General features: G+C 35.4%; 1 long non-coding RNA gene across 1 annotated transcript in view; it reads left to right on the top strand.

Moving 5' to 3' along the window:
• The window catches only part of LOC139362518 (uncharacterized), a 38,482-nt gene extending 20,527 nt beyond the window's left edge, over nt 1-17,955 (top strand). The window contains exon 3 of the long non-coding RNA XR_011621627.1: nt 17,877-17,955. This is a non-coding gene — a long non-coding RNA (uncharacterized lncRNA). The remainder of the gene's footprint in view (nt 1-17,876) is intronic.
• The last annotated feature ends 350 nt before the right edge of the window (nt 17,956-18,305 follow it).

Genomic DNA, 18,305 nt, shown 5'->3' with positions numbered 1-18,305 from the left:
TGAATACACAATAATTGTTAATACGTTTTGCAAAGAGAATATACACCATTGAAAGGGAATATTACTTATTCATTCAAAAAATTATTGATCGCTGCTATTTTCCAAGCACTTTTCTGAATGCTAAGAATATAGGAATAATCAAAAGAGAAAAAGTCTTCTTTCTCAAAGAGCATATTGTCTTGTGTTGGAGGCAAATCATAATTAAACAGACAAGTGAATATCTAGTCAGACAATGATTAGTCCTATGGAGAAGTATAAAGCAGGATACAGGAAATGGGGAGGACTGGTAGGTGGGGAGAAGACTGGTTATTTTATGTAGGTAAACAGGGAACCTGAAGCAAATAAGGGAGTCAGTCATGCTAATGTAAGGAGAAAAGTTTCAGAAGGTGAGGAGAACAAATACAGAGGCCATAAGGTGAGAGAAGGCTTAGGTATGTGAAAGACAGAAGGAGCCCAGTGTATATAGACTAACTGAACGAGAGGAAGAATCATAGGGGATGAGAACGGTAATGTAGGGGAAGATTATGCTAAACCCTGTAGGTTATTGTAAGTATTTAGCTTTTGCTGTGAGTGAGATAGTCTACTGGAGGTTTATGAGCAGAAGAATCTTATCAGATTTAGGTTTTAAAAGTGAAATGTGTTGGTTGTAGAAACAGCTGACTTTACACAGATAAGGCAGAAAAAGTGAGACTAATTGCAAGATCGTTGTAGTAATCTAGGAGTTAAATGGAGGTTGAATGACTAAGGGAGAATGGAAGAGTGAGAAGGAATCAGGTTTTAGATGTGTTTAGAAGAAAGAGCTAGAGCTAGCTGACAGCATATGCTAAGGGATTGCATATGAAAGAAAGAAGTCAAGGATAATCCAAGTAATTTGGTATGAATAATGGAGAAACAAAGTTGCCATTTGTAAAATGAGTAAGGCTGAGGAAGGAGCAGGTTTGGGGAAAATGGGAAATTGAAGTCAATTACAGATCAGTTATGTTTGAGAAGCCAATTAGATACACACAGGAAAATTCTGAGGAAGGAGTTAGTATTATTAATTTCACTTTAGGAGAGAAATATGGGATTGACTGACAGTGAGTAGTTGTCACTTACAGATGATACATCAAATCATGTGACAGGATGAGATCCTAGGAAGTGAATGCATTTACAAAAGGAATGAGGTCCAAGAAAACCTACTTGGGACATTCTAAAGTCAGTGGTCTGAGTGGTCAGAAGGAATGTACAAAGGAACTGAGAAGAAAGAGCCAGTGAGAAGGGCAATTTTTTTCTTTTTTTCCACAGCGAGTGCTTGTGAACTTCAAAGGAATGTGTGATAACGAGACATTTTTTTAAATAACTGGAATTATATCTTTCTTTTCTAATGGTCCAGTAGGAAAAACTGTTTCCTTTAGGGGAGAGGACAATTGCTGGAGTAATATCCTTAAGTAATATTGTGTCCGGAATTGGTGGGTTCTTGGTCTTGCTGACTTCAAGAATGAAGCCACCGACCCTCGCGGTGACTGTTACAGTTCTTAAAGATGGTGTGCCCAGAGTTTCTTCCTTCTGGTGGGTTCGTGGTCTCGCTGACTTCAGGAGTGAAGCTGCAGACCTTCACGGTGAGCATTACAGCTCTTAAAGGCAGCGCGTCTGGTGGTGTTTTTTCCTTCCAGTGGGTTCGTGGTCTAGATGGCCTCAGGAGTGAAGCTGCAGACCTTTGTGGTGAGTGTTACAGTTCGTAAAGGTGGCGGTGTCTGGAGTTGTTCGTTCCTCCCGTCCAGAGTTGTTCCTCCCTCCCGGTAGGTTCATGGTCTCGCTGGCTTCAGGAGTGAAGCTGCAAACCTTCGTGGTGAGTGTTACAGCTCATAAACATGGTGCGGACCCAAAGAGTGAGCAGCAGCAAGATTTATTGCTAACAGCAAAAGAACAAAGTTTCCACAGTAGGAGAGAGTTGCCACTGCTGGCTTGGTTCACTTCCTTTTATTCCCTTACCTGGCCCCACCCACAACCTGCTGATTGGTCCATTTTGTAAAGAGCTGATTGGTCTCTTTTGACAGAGTGCTGATTGGTGCGTTTACAATCCTTTAGCTAGACACAGAATGCTGATTAGTGCATTTACAATCCTTTGGCTAGACACAGAGTGCTGATTGGTGTGTTTACAATCCTTTAGCTACACAGAAATGTTTTCCAAGTCCCCAGGGGACCCAGAAGCCCAGCTGGCTTCACCTCTCACTGGCACTTGCCAGGGGACATTGCGGCACCTTGCCTGGGCACTCTGGCATCCCAGAGGGAGCTCCTCCCCCATCAAGCTCAGCAGGTGCTGGCTGGCTATGGTATAGGGCCCATGGAGGCCACGCCCACCCTGAACCCGCACCAGCCCAAGAGCGCTGCCGCGTGCAGCCCTGGCTCCCGCCTGTGCCTCTCACTCCACACCTTCCCGTGAGCAGAGGGAGCTGGCTCCAGCCTCAGCCAGCACCAGAGACGTGTCCCCACAGTGCAGCAGTGGGCTGAAGGGCTCCTTGAGCGTGGCCAGAGTGGACACCGAGGCCAAAGAGGCACCGAGAGTGAGCAAGAGCGGCTAGCACGTTGTCACCTCTCAATATCACAATTTATTTATAGTAACAGGAGAGAATGTCAGGTATTCAGGTGCATAGGCAGATAGATTGATACATGTGGTTGTGGGAGCATAAGGAAATTCTTTCTCTTTTTAATTCTCACTGAAATAGGAAGTAGACTCCTTGCTGGCATGGCTGTGAAGGCAGAAGATTAAAGGTTTTTTTCTTTTCTTTAATTTACAATTTCTAATTTTTGTGGGTACATGGAAGATTAAAATTTGAAGAAGACAGTTTGGAAATGTGGGAAAATAGGCCAGGCGCAGTGACTCAAGCCTGTAATCCCAGCACTTTCGGAGGCCGAGGTGGGCGGATCACATGAGGCCAGGAGTTTGAGACCAGCTTGGCCAACATAGCAAAACCCCATCTCTACTAAAAGTACAAAAATTAGCTGGGCGTGGTGGTGCATGCCTGTAATCCCAGTTACTTGGGAGGCTGAGGCAGGAGAAAGGAGAATTGCTTGAACCTGGAAAGTGGAGGTTGCAGTAAGCCAAGACAGTACCACTGTACTCCAGCCTGGGTGACAGAGCAAGATTCTGTCTCAAAAAAACAAAAACAAAACAAAACTGGGAAAATAAATGAAAAAGGGAAATCTTATGTGATACTGTATTCATTTTCTATTACTTTCGTCAAAAGTTACCATAAACTTAGTGGCTTAAAACAACACAACGCACAGATCTCACTTGGTTAAGATCAAGGTGGTATCAGAGCTGGTTTTCTTTCTGAAGGTTTTAGCGGAAAATCCATTTCCCTGTCTTTTCCATCTCTTAGAGGTCACCTGCATTTCTTCATGCCTGGCCCTCTTCCTCCATCTTCAAAGCCAGCAATGGTGGGTGGGGTCAAGTTTAGCGATCACGTCTCTCTGACACACTCTTCTTCCTTTTTCTTTCATTTGTAAGAACTGATGTGATTAGATTGGGTACAGCTAGGTAATCCAAAATAATCTCCCTACTTCAAGGTCCTTAATCACATCTGTGAAGTCCTTTTCACCTGGTAAGGCAATATATTTACTGGTCCCAGGGATAAGTATATAGATATCTCTGGGTGACCATTTTTCTTCCTACCACAAATGTCTTGGCAGCACTATGGAGCCACTTAAAATGAATAGTCATCAATTCAAAGTGGGAAACAACATCATTATTTATTTTTCCCAGAAAAGTCTAGCAGCCTATGTGCAAAATCTGTGGAAAGTTAGATTTAACCAAGTTTGGAGTTTTGCCAGAGATGTACAGTCATGTGCTGCTTAATAATGGGATATGCTCTGAGAAACGTATCATTAGGTCATTTGATCATTGTGCAAACATCATAGAGTATACTTACACAAACCTAGATGGTATAACTTACTACACTCCTAGGCTTTATGGTATAGTCTATTACTCTTAGGCTGCCAGCCTCCACTTCATGTTACTATAATGAATACTGTTGGCAACTGTAACACAATGGTAAGTTTTTGTGTACCTAAATATATCTAAGCTTGAAAAGGTATAGTAAAAATACATTTTTATAATCTATGGGCTACCATTGTGTTGGCCATCATTGGTCCCTGACCTAAACATGGTTATGCACTGCATGACTGTGTAAGAAAAGAGAGAGGACAAAAGCTTGATGATATAAGCAAAATTTTATGATAGATTCCAGTATCTTATGTGGATATTGAGAGAAGTAGAGATAGGAGGTGGTAAGCTATAGGGAAAAATAGTTGAATTGAACCAATGGATGTTAGAGTCAGGTAAGAGTAAAATATTTTGAAGTCAGAGAATAAGATGATGGTCAGAGAATGGGAATTCAGGTTATGGAGGGGTACAGGAATTGCTGAAGGACAAGGATATTGGAGGTAATGAATCCAAAAACCGAGGGTGGCAGAAGAGTCAAAGAACTGTTCATGAGGATATTAAGTTAATGAAGAAAGATACCAGAGGAATTTTTTGAGTGACAGTGAGTCAACAGTTAGAATCCCCAAGGTGTGGAGGGATTTCACCCACTGGCATCTAAACACCTGCAATAAGAAGGGTAAGAACAATAGAGTATGAAGCATGAGCTGGTGATTTCCAGGAAGAGGGAGGAGTAACTATCTAGAGATAGAAATTAAAAGCAAGGAGGGCCTGCCAAATAAGGCATGGGTGAGAAAGTCACAATTTCAAAAGGTTACAGAAGAATGCATATATCCAGGAGAAGGCCAGATTTCAATTAAAGAAAGCAGGTGAATTGAATTTGCAAAGAATTGGTAGAGAACATGGAGAAATTTGCTGACAACCAATTGTGAGTTCTAGAGGTTCCTGTCCAGAATGGATTTTAAGAGTTGGGAAGAGATGGGACCTGTGTTTCAATACAGGTTATGCAGAAGTATGCGGGCATGGATTTCTAGTTATAAGAGACAGCCAGGGAGCATTTGCCTTCTCTCTTAGGCCTGTCAAAGTATAAAAAGTAAACAAGAATAAATGGACTGATGACAAAGTTCTGATGGTTAGGCCAGAATCCCAGAGAGGGATAGAAAGGCTGTGAATGTCAGAGAGGGGTAAGGATTGTACTGTGAGTGTGCGGAGCTACCAAACAAGACGTGCAGGTCAGAAGTGGGTCAAAGTTATCAGAAACATGTAGAATTTAGGCATAATGCATATCAGCTGGAAATTTTTGATATTGGCTTTAAAACATGACCAGTAAAGGGGTAGTTCCGCTGTAACCTTTTTAAAGTGGGCAAATAATACCAACGCTAAATACTGTTATAAACACACATAGTTATAAATGCATGTGTAATCTAACTGATTCCTAAATTCACATTTAGTGGCAGTTCGTAAGTATAATTTCCTTTGTAAAGAAAAGATTTAATTGTGAACAATTTCACTCTACTCAGAAAGTGTATGAATATGATAAACTTGCCTATACTACCATCTGAAATTAACAATGTTAGCATTTCACGGAATTTGCTTCTGATCATATTTTAACTAAGAAAACTCAGCAATACTCTGATCTATATTTTGCCAGACCCTTTTCTCTTCTTTTCTTTCTAGAGGCAATAACTATTATGAAGTTTATTTATTATTCATATTTACATCCTTTATATGTTTTAACATAGGTATATGTCCATAAGAGAAGAGAATATTATTTTGTGAGTTTTAAAATTTAATGTGATACATTTTTATCACATTATCAAAATCATATTATTTTTACTTGCCAACATAGAACTAACTTCTTTTCAGTTAGCATTATCCTTGATATATCTATTCCATCATGTAAATATGCCATAATTTATTTACCCATTCATCTGTTGATAACATGTAGATTGCTTTTAGTTTTTAAAATCCCAAAAATGCCACAATGAATATTTGTGAATATGTCTCCCTGAACATATGTTCAAAAGTTTCTCAAGGCTGATATATATACTTAGAAGAGAAATGATGAGTTGTAGGGTATGGAAATTTCCAACTTTACTTAATTATTGCTAAACTGCTGTGAAAAGAGATTACACCAATTTCTACTCCAACCAGCAACGTTTGAGAATACCTGTTTACCAGTCCTTTTGTCTACATTGGGATTGTGAAACTAATACATTTGCCAGTTTCATTGGGAAGATATTGTATCTCATTCTTAATTTGCATTTCCCTGATTGTTAGTGAAATTTAACATCTTACCATTTGTTAATTGACCATTCATGCGTTATCTTTTGTGAATTTCCAGTTTATATCCTTTCACTATGGACTGGTTTCATATATACATATAATGTAGTACTCTAAGTATGTTCTCAATATTGGTTTTTGTCTGCTATACATTTTTCAAATATCTTTAGTACCTAGCTTTAGCTTTGTTTATGATATTAGTTTAAGATTTTCAATATAACTGAATTAATTAAACTTTTCTGCTTAAAATCTTTGGGTTTTTTCTTGTCTGATTTGGTTGAAGGTCATTAGTAATTTAATTTTTAATAGAATCCATGGAAATAGCTCCTACTATTACTTCATGGGTAGAGCTGGCTGAGCACTAAAGACACAATGATCAAAATTGTATGACGAGATTCAGAGTAGTCATTTTCCAGATCGAGTACTAGCCCTCATGTGTGAAATATATCACCAATTACAAAATACTTCTAGGTAGGCAGGACTGTAAATTATGAGAAGAGTAAGGATTTCCTATTCACTTTGCCTTGTACATGTTTTAGGTATAGGATAACTTTGATTGATGAGCTTTAAAGTTGTTACAGGAAATGTCTGGAGCAGATACAGAAAACAAAATCAATAGTACCTGGATAGACTGAGTTCGTATGAGCAGATTTATTATCCTGACCATTCATTCCGAATTCCCTGTCTTATTTCTTTATAACAAGAGCTAAATGTACTTATTTGTAAAGTAACAGAAAACAGATCACTTTAATATGGCAACATTATCTGTTAAAATCTCAAGGCCTGAATATACAATAATTTATGATCCCAAAACTATTTTTGGCTCCTTTTAGATTCTGTTCCCAGATGAAGAGCATTCCATTGTTTTCCCTATCCAACTGCCTTGAGTACTCAGGAAAACCAAATTCTGCTTTATTTTTTAAGGAGCAGCTAAATTACTTTCAGTTCCAAATGAATTCAGAAGCAGGTTAAGTTAAATTTGGGTTTGATAGAGTTACTTGAACTTACCTGGACTGTAAGTATGAATGAATTTGTTAAAAGGTAGAATCAATATAATCAAAGTCTCTTTTTTCAATAAGCATAGATAACTCTGTTTATGTGTGTACTGTGCTATGAATTTACTACTTATGTACGTACTTAAACATGCTGTGTTTTTAGAATTGTCAGCTCCCTTTACCCAGTATATTTGTCAGTTTCATGACTCAAAAATACCATCTATTTGGGGTGATTGACTCAAAATTATTTCTCTAGTCTTATCAAAAATCTTTCAGCACTAAACACCAAACATACATTCAATGCCGTACCCAACGTCTCTGGTTGTATGTTGAATAGACTTCTCAACGTTAATATTTTTAAAACTGAGTTTCTGACTCCTCCTTCTTCACTCTCAAACCTGCAGTTCTCATTATCTTTCCTGACTCAGCAGTAGTTGTTCCATTCTCTTAGTCATCCAGGAAAATAGTAGTGTCATTCTTTATTTTACTCTTTCATACGTCACACTCCCATCTATGAAAGGCATCCCATCACTTCTGTTATTATATTATGTTTGGAGCCAAATACTTCTTGCCACCTTTCTGGTACCATCCTAGCCCAAGCAGCCATCAGATAATCCATACATGAATTACTGCTCTAATTTTCTAACTACATCTGGAGTTTAACAGTGTTTTGCGAGGTGAAGAGGTAAAGTAATGCTGACTGGAGGTGCAAAGTATCTGGAAGTCACATCTGTTTAATGTTCAGAATACTAACTGGTTAGGGAAGTGGCAAATGTATTCCATAATATTGGAAAGAACTGTCATATTTTCACAAATTAGATGTTATCTCTGGCTCTAGGGATCAGTTAAAAGCAGCATGATATTAAAGGGGCATATTTCTGTTCAATGTGAGGAAAAGATTATTTAGAATTAGAATATCTCCATTAAAAGGAGGATAGTTAATGAGATAGTGAGCAACTGGTAACATTATTTTTTAATTAAAACAGGATGTTTCTGTTTCACAGGGATACGGCAAATAGGAGCCTACATAAGACTAATTGGTAGCTGAGAAAATGGTGCTATGAAATTATATTCTGTCTTCAGAATATGTGCTGAAAATACAACACCCACTGAACAAACAAAAAGAGACAGCATAGTGCTGTGCACATAACAGATGGCCAATAAATCTACGTAGATTAATAGATTAAAAAATGGAATAGGTCACGTCATTCAAAGGATCATGGAGACATTTTCTCCATCATCTATGAAGGATTTAGTTGTTTGGGCTTACCAAATTCTTTGTTTGGAGATTATAATTTCTGCCCATGTACTTTTGGAGCTAAGTTATTTAAATTTCTGTCCTACTGACTTCATGCAAACAATAACTTGATAAGTTCCAAAGCCCTAGCATTGTATTCACCCTGCAGTTTTATGTTCTATCCAATAGTCATTAGTACAACTTATACAAAATAGACTAGAATGCTACTGTGCTTAAGTTCAGAAGATATGCTATGGAATTTATTATTTAGCTTTGTACATGTTTTTAGAGAAAGAAATTTCACATAACAGCTGGTAAAATCCACGGAGCTAGCTACATAGGGGATTCTCCATGGTTCCTTGAAAATATGTATAGCATAAATAAGATCTTTGTTGTTTTACTTGCTATCTACACAGACTTTGAAAGTCTTAAAATGATGAAAATTGAACCTTTGTTTTCTAAACACTCTTTATAAAAGTGGCTAAAGAATCTCTTAAGACCAGATATTAGTTGATATTAAGCTTCTAACAGCAAAATTGCTCTTGCGAATTCTATGTTAAATAATCAACCATGGCTTCTTTTTCATATTGGCATTTATAAATAGGTTGAATGACTACCTAAAACATAAAAATTAATTCAAACAATTTGCTACAAAGTAGCTCTATGGCCTCACCACTGAATATTTGATGCTTCTGAAACTCTGCTTTACTTAATGACATAGAGACAGTCTCTGACCAATTCATTTTATCAAAATTATTGTTAATGAGTTTCTCTGAGTGTTCTCCTACAGTAAAAAAGTGATACATGATTGTTTTGGGGATTATAGCTACTTATCTTTATTTGCTATTTTTTCTTTTATCCTCTAATTTTAACGGTTCTTTTCTTACATTTTTAGTTTTTATAACCATCAGAATACCATATAATTGAACAACTAAAATAAATTAATTTTATTTTTGATTGAGAAATTACTGTAAAGTTGTTGCAAGGATTGTAATATTCTGAGGTGCTGTCAAACAGGGATTAGTAATTAATAATTCCTATCAGTTGGTGTAATGTTTAAATAGTACTCTCACAGGCATTCATCCTTTTCAGATAGATACAGGTCAACTCAACAAGCCCATTGAACAAAGTTCTTGCTGAATTTCTCCCCAGAGAATAGGTGATTGAAAGTAGTTGAAAATTCATTGGACATTAGAAGATTATAAAGGACCATCTTCACTTCTAGACTTTGACAAATCTTAATAAAATCTAAAGAAACACATCGAAGAAGCATAATGTTTTTGGACTAGCTCATCTCTGCTGTAATTTTATTGATAAAGCAATTAAGGAGAGTCCTAAGTCATTCCAGTTATCATTAATCTTTTTCAGCCAAGCATCCCAATCAGTAACTGAGCTCCCAAGAAATTTTAAACAAATCTTTCTACCTTTTCCTTTGCTGCTTTATACTATCTTTCTCAGGATATAGAAAAAAATATCCAAAAATTGGTGGAGTGGAACAGACACATAGTAATGCCATGGCAACATTTATTTATGGCCTGACAGTTAAGACAGACAATTTTTTTTTAAAGCCTGAAAGATTTTAAAAACAGTATTGCCAAGGATTCCATGATGAGATGGTACATCTCACTTGTCAAGTTGGAAATGGAGACAGTACAATCTATATCTGTGATTATTTGCTTGGGTACACCATCCATTTTCTCAGATCCTACGTTAATCATTTTATTTCTCCTTGCTTATGGTGACACTCTAACTTGAGAATGGAAAACATTTTGCATTTATTTATCTTTTGAAATTCATAATTTCTATAGACCTTATTTGGTGTATTAGACATACACAAAATGTGTATGTCTAGAAGTAATATTTCTTTTGTTACTCATCATTTATAATTTTGTTCTCACAGGCATAGAACTTTTCCAAGCATCCATCCAACCATCTATTCATTAATTAATTTTAAAATATTGAACCAATCCATAGTAAGTGCTAGGTATTAGGATTTAATAGTGTTTATAACATTATTCTTGATACTTAAACACATTTGGCCTAGCACAAGTAATTGACAAAGTACCAGGCAAAAACAACAGTGTAATAACTGTCATCCCCCTTCATGGCAGGGCAATGCCGGCATTGGTCAAGGGCAAGGCAGGAGACAGAAGCATCAGTGTCGGGGCGGTTACAATAATTTAGGAGAGAGATGGTGTTGACAGATGAGGCTAAAATTAGCAAATGTTAAGGAGGACAGGAGTCCAAGATGGCACCCAAGATTTTGGTTTTGGCAACTGCTTGATAGTAGATTGGGAAGAAAGAGTTTATAGTCTAGCTACATTTTCCTAAGAATAGGCAACTGAGCTCAAAAATACTAGTTTTCTGGTTCGGATAGACATTTAAAGTGGACTTTTCCTCAATGTGATCAAGTTTTTCCTAATCTCTTGATTATTAGTTTCACTAATTTATATAGCCAATTATTAAATGATGATAGGACTTTTTTTCTGATGGAATTCAGAGTTATTATCAGGTTGAGACAGCTGCATTCATTTTAAGGTATTAGCTTCTCTCTAACCTAAGATAAATGAAATATTCATCATAGTCTTCATTTGCTCAAGGTGTTGAACATGGTTCACAGTTACTAACTGCCAAAGCAGTGGGGTGGCTCAACTCAGCTAATGAAGCAATATGTAACTTTTATTTCCCTGGAATACCAAATGTATGAGGAATTTGTGCAATAAAAAAAAAACTTGATATTTCAGAACGATTTTACTGCCAAGTGTTTCTATGCAATATTCTTCCTTACAATGTATTACAAGTAGCCAATCTGAACATGTGATATTGCATACTAAATCATAACCTATTTACTTAATAAGTTTTCAAATAAATGATTCAAAACTCTCTTTGGGTGCAAAATTGCAGCTATCTTTTCAGAATTTTTGGCAGGCTAGGGTACCTCGGGAAATAAACATCCATCCATTTTATTAGGCTCAAATTTACATAGGTACAACATCAATAACTGCTTAAATTTCATATAAGATTGAGCTCATGCATTTTGGTGGACATTATCAAATATCTTTTCCTGTAAAGCTGACTTTCAGTGCTAATTTCACACCTTTAAATTGTTTAATAATCAGATAACTCATTCAGTTTTATTTCGGGTATTATTCTTTTGGTAACACATTTCTATCTTTATCTTTCAGGGTCTGAACAACATTCATTCCCTTGCAGATCTGACACATGACTTGCTCAAATATACAATTACTTCACTTCCTGGTACATTTCATCTACCCAGCTGTCACTCCAATCTTTCCAGCTCTTTGGGATATATTTCTTTCATTCGTTTTCACATTTTGCCTTTGGTTAAGTATATTGTCAGTCAAAACATGATTCACTGAATTTGTTTATCCAGTGCAGTGTAATTTGACACAGAATTGTGTGTTTCTAACCCTTATCCTTTTATTAATGTTTCGTTGTTACTTCATTTATCATTTACATTTTCATGACAGTTCTCTAAAACTATTTTCCCCACATCTATTATCACTTTTTCCGAACATTGTCAATTTAAATTCGTACATAAGACTCAGAGAAACTTAGTTTTTGTTAATAATAATAATACAAATCTAATGAACTGATTTTCTTAAATTCTTCTGAGAAAAAATAATAGCAATTTAAGAGAAATGACTATTCATGTGTTCTTTTTCTCTCTTTTAACAAGAAGATTCAACTTGAATGATGAAACTTTATGTAGCAAGTGCATTAAAACCACTTATAATTATTGCTTTTCGTTTATGCTTCTATGTCTTTGTGTGCTATGTTTAGAGCTATTTAGCTCTGGTGATAGAATCAAAACTGACTCACAAATTACAAATGTAACAGAATAAATATTTTCCTATCCTTTCAAAAAAAAAAGCAATAACAACAAAAACAACAACAAACATATATTTTTAACTATCTGAGATGGCTGAGCTTATGAGGGGAATGTTTTAAATTTGGTTAGGAGTTTATGACAGTTGGGAAATGAGCCATCAATGTTAACAGGAACTTTTTTTTAATCTCCAGAGCTGGACACTTCCCACATTAAATAAGCACACCTGTCTGTTTTGATCTCACAAAATACAGAAGAAAAAAAGCCTAATTAAAATTTTAACATACTTATGGTTACACTTGCCAGAGTATGTTTACCATAACTTGAATTAGATATTGTCTTGCCATTACTAAGTGAGTTCATCATGGTGATTAGGTCAGGAAACATAATTTCTTATGATCTACACAGCCTACATGAGTAGTTCTGCTTACCACTACCTAAAATCTGTGAAAAACCCATTTTATGCTGAGGGTTGCTTCATCTTCATGGAAAAAAGCATGTGATAATTTGATAACAGTGCTTAATTGGTAATATCCTTGTCTACATCCAGAATGGTACTAAGACTACAATGACGTGAAAGTAGTGCTGAACCTAGACTAAGAGGTTTGGAGTTTGAGTCTCTGCTTCACCAAATACTAACTATACAACCTGAAACAATGTAATCAACTTTTAGGAATCATTGTTTTTCACTAATAAAAAGAGAAAAACTGTTCTATTTAACACAAAGGACTTAAAAATAATTATATAAAATCATGTATATATAAATCTATGAACTTCCACATTAATGTTGTATTTATTCTTTTAACCTTGCCCCCCAACGTCCCCCACTCAATATGATAGGAAACCAATTTTTGTCTTTGTGATATATTGATTTCTTTTCCTTTGGGTAGATATTCAGCACTGGGATTGCTGGATCAAATAGTAGTTCTACTTTTAGTTCATTTAGAAATCTCCATACTGTTTTCCATAGAGGTTGTACTAATTTACATTCTCACCAAAAACGTGTGAGATTTCCCTTTTCTCCACATCCTCACCAATGTCTGTTATTTTTGTCTTTTCGATAACAGACATTCTGACTAGAGTAAGATGTTATCTCATTGTGGCTTTAAATTTGTATTTATCTGATGATTAGTGATGTTGAGCACCTTTGAATATACTTGGTGGCCATTTGCATGTCTTCATTTTAAAAATGTCTGTTCCATTTTTCAATTATGGATTTTTTAATGAAAGTTTTCATGTCAAAATTTACTACTTTGCATAATTTTGATTTTTTAAATTTAACTAAAGAATGATTTGGTGAATTAGACCTTAAAGCTGCTTAATTCTGACAGGTAGGCTTACCAGCTTTGATTTCTTTGTCTGTCCCTGTTGCCCGAACCAAGTCCTCCTGAATCATTCTTTAATCTATAATGCTATAACTTCATTTAAGGTGTTAAGTGCACAAGCATGTTCAGATTCATTTTGCTTTATTATTGCTTAATAAAACTAAATAAAAATGAATGAATTACATAATTCAAACAAAAATACTGTCTGTTCATATGCTTTTCCCACTTTTTAAAGACATTCTTTGTTTTAGGGGGTCTTAGTCATACATTCTTTGCCCAGACTAATTAGGCTAGATTTTCACATGTTTTTCAACAAGATCATATTATATGTAAAATATATGAAAGTGCAATTTTTCTGGTTAAAGCAGAAGTGCAAGTCTTTGGTATCTCCATCAGCCCCAGAGATACTTCCAAGGAATACTGGGATTGTATAACAGTTTGAAAGTTGCTGTTACCCCAAAGAAGGCTGCTCTTTGGGGAAATTTCCGACTTCTAAAAAACAAAATCTGTATATATTCCCTTCAGTAGGAAAAATAGACACTAGCATTATGAAACATTATGAAATACGTTGTTTTTGATACTTTGAGCCGAGGTTGTATTATATAAATGTGTTGACTGAAATGACCTTTATAGTATAATTCTTCAAAATCCAGGAAACGTGAAATTTCAATATATTCTAATTTGTTCAATATATATTGGACACTGGCCTAAATAACGAATTCCATTTGCATTCCAGAAGATCTAAAAATAAAGAAACATAAGCCTCACATTGAAGGAACTTAATTATTCTGGTAGGTTTAAAAAAACAGTAACAGTAACTAAGGAATAATATTTCTTGATGATTTAATTATTAATAGAATTTCTCAGTTAATGTTGTCTCTGTCAATATTGTATTAACATGTATTTTGTTTTTCGTTGAGATGGTTATTCTGAGGAAAATTCTACAAAAGACTTCATAAATCTAGGAAAAATCCACTCACTCTGAAAGTGCCCATTCCTTCCAGGTTTCCTTTACTGTTAGTGCCACTTGAGCTGCGCAGGTGCTTTTAGGAAGTATTCAAGACAATGAGGAAGTTCATTGAAATGCATAGGAGAAAGAATAAGAAATTCCAGTACATCATCCAAAGATGCTAGCTCTTAAGAACTTTTCTGAATTTTTAAATGCTTTATGTTAAATTTATACTTGTTCTAAAAAAAAGTTTGTCAGTTTTTATTGGCAAGATAGAGTAGTTCTTAAAAAGGAGCAATTTTATGATGTTTTGGGGTTACATTTTAACTTACAGATGCTTGTCGTTAGAGAGACAGTAGCGATGTCAGTACCTGAAATACCAGTTTTGTCTTTCTTTTTGTTTCAGTCTATATTGATTTAGTAATGGCACATAGGCATTCAACTAGTCACATTTTCCATAAAATTTAACTGTAGGATTTTATTCTTTTCTGAGCACAGTCATATGGGTTTGCTGTCAGATCATTTAAAAAATAGATTTTTTTTTTTACCTACTCTTGGAAAATACTGAGATAGGACAGAATGATAAATCGCTGTGCAACCGACCCATCTTTTGTAGCAAGGTGTCACAGTTCAGTCTACATTCTAATTCTTCTGTGCTAAAGACAGTTTGCAAGTATTAAATGATCGTTGTCATTTCCTATAAATAGGGTGTTGCTATGCAGTTGAGTGGATTTTTGAAGTAACTAACATATGGGCTAATTAATGTCTTGTTGGTGACTTCTACCCAATCATAAAGAGTGGGAAGATGTGAGTTGTGTGCTCTAAGTTTAGTTCACCCCATATTTTACACTGCTTTGTAAGTTTAAGCTCTGTGTATCTGTTTGTTCTGCATACATGTTCATATTTCATATAAGTATGAGCTAGATTGAATAATATCCAAATATATATCTATTATAGAGATTCTAGAGGAATAGGAATCCTGCAATATTATTCAAAGGACAGAATAAACTCCTCTAGAAATAAAATGAGAACTACAAACTATTAAAAACCAATACTATATCTTCTCAATCTACTAAAATTATCACAAATCTTGGGAAGTCAATTTTATACATTATAAATCAAAAACAATTGGTAATATATTGATATGAATGTCAAAGAAAATAAATCATATCTTATTACTATGATGAATGTGCAAAAGAACTCATTTTTTTTTCCAAAACAGATATCACAGATTCTCACATATGCCTTCATGAATACTAATGAAGTGAACTGTGGACATTAGCTATAGAAATTGACAAATGAATGGAATATGATCTCTACATCTCCACTGACAATCATATAAGTAGAACTCCAACCCATGGTACCATTGTGGAAGTAGCAAAACAAGTTAATTCTGAATATTAAAGGAGAATTTAGGGCATGCTTTTAATTAAGGAGACTTTTTAGAGCATTCTTTTGTATGACTCCAACATGTTTTCATTTTTGCATTGTTTTGTATTGTCAGCAGGTCACACTATCATCATCCCTGTGTATATATATGTGTGTGTGTGTGTGCATATATATACATATACAGTCATGTGTCACTTAACAACGGGGGGGATACATTCTAAAAACTGCATTGTTAAATGATTTGCTCATTGTGCAAACATTGTAGAACGTCCTTACACAAACTTAGATGGCATATATATTTTTATTTATATCTATTATATAGAAAACCAAATGTCCTAGCACCATTATTGAATATCAACAATTCTTTTATTTAATCTGCAATGCCAATATCAAGTGCCATATATCAGATTTCTATATGTGCGCCATTATAATCCATGAGACCACTGTCATACATGTGGTCTGTCTTTGACAAAAACATTGTTATGCAGTGCATGGCTGTCTAGATGCAAGATAATAAAGATGATATATGCAAAAACTGTATAGTTACTCCTGAGGAACCAATTCAACCAGAAAAGCCAAACTTCTTTAGAAGAGTAATGTATTTTATCATAGCATATGAAATTAATCTAAAAGATTTTTTTTTCTAAAAGTTTTCTTTGAATAGTATAACTTCCATTTCAATGGATAGGACAGTTTATTCCATTTAAGGGCATTGCTTACTGAGCAGAGAGCATTTTAGATAAAAAATATAGTAACATAGGAGCTTTTATAAAGAACACAGAGACCAAGGATATATAAATGATACCATTATAACTTTGATGAATATGCTTTTCATAACTAACAACCTAGCTGTGATATTAAAGAAAATGTTTTTAAATAGTAATGCTTTTTTTAATGTAGGGACTTGGCTTCAAGTCTTGCTTGCTTTTATTTTTGCATAAAACATCTTTAGAAGGGAGTGAAGCATGGAACTCTAGAATCACGCAGACTTGCCCATGAGAGCTCTGGTGCTGCAGCTCTGACCTCAGCCCTGCGAGGGTCAAGAACCATCTCTTTCTCCCTTAGTGCCTCCTGGGTTCAGTGATCTCACCAGCTGTCTCAGACTCTTTCTGAAAGCAGCCGTCTGTCCTCTGTCACTTTCCAGCAGATATGCTACACAAAGGAAATCAAGGTCACCAGGAACATGGATTCCAAAACCAAACTTTCCAACCCCTGGATGAACAAACCTTAGACATTCCTGAATTGCTTCCCTTATTTAACTTCTCTGTCATTGACCATCAATTCTTACATTTTTGCTGAGGCAATTTTAGATATTACTTTTTCAGGTGAACTTAGAACTCTATATAAGTCTTTCAATTTGAGATCAAATATGTGTATACACTATTCAGTCTGATTACTATAGCTTTCTCTCCTTCTTCCATTATAAGACTGTGGATATGAATTCATCAAACATACCTTTTGGACATTGTTGATGCTGACGCACATTCCTCTGTATTCATCCTATTTTCTGGCAATTTTAGCAACCAAAATTTTTTAGAAACTGAAAGAAAAAGCAGACTCCTAATTATTTACTTTAGAAAGGAGGACTATTTATAAACTATCACTAAAAAAGCAGCTCTTGCCTATGAACATTCTCTTTCTAGAGTTACTCCATTTTATTTTAACGTCAGATATTTTAGGACTGAGGAAGTTGTAACTCATTGTTCTTCATTCTTCTCACAACTTAAACCCTCTTCAGTATGAGTGTTCATCTGCTTTTCAGTTAACTTACAGACTTCTTGACTCTACCAGCAGTTTTGCCTTGACTTAGATACTGCAAACTGACTGCTGACCATTACTCATCAAATTCAGAGTATAAACTATTAATACACTTGTGTATTTTTACTTGTTTTATTTTATTAATTCATCCTTCTTCTTTGAATATAGGAAGCCTGCCTAGACTGCCTTCATCTTTTCTCATTGGCCAGCTCAGAGATAATTCTTGGAAGATTTTCATGTAGCAGGTACCTAACAAATATAGTTTACTTCTGGAGTTATTGACTAACTGCAATTAATCCCTTTCCATTGATGCACTGCACGAGCCTAAGATATTTTATCTAAGCTTTAGTCAAACCTGGAATACCCTTATGGCAAATATTATCTTTGACAGAATGTATTAAGATAAACTAAATGCTATAGCAAACGAAAGCAAAACCTAGTGGTATAAAACCACAGAGATTTGTTTCTCGTCCATGCAATAGTCTCATGCAGGTGTTTGACAAGCAGCCTTCATAGTGGCAATGCAAGAACTTGTACTCCTTTCATACTGTCACCTACTTGCCACCTAGGATCCTAAGGTCCTCTGCTCAAGGTCTG

Source organism: Macaca nemestrina, chromosome 4 (genome assembly GCF_043159975.1).
Source record: "Macaca nemestrina isolate mMacNem1 chromosome 4, mMacNem.hap1, whole genome shotgun sequence".
NCBI classification, from domain to species: Eukaryota; Metazoa; Chordata; class Mammalia; order Primates; family Cercopithecidae; genus Macaca; species Macaca nemestrina.
Note: the sequence above shows the minus strand (reverse complement) of the source record. Positions and strands in the feature narration are given on the sequence as shown.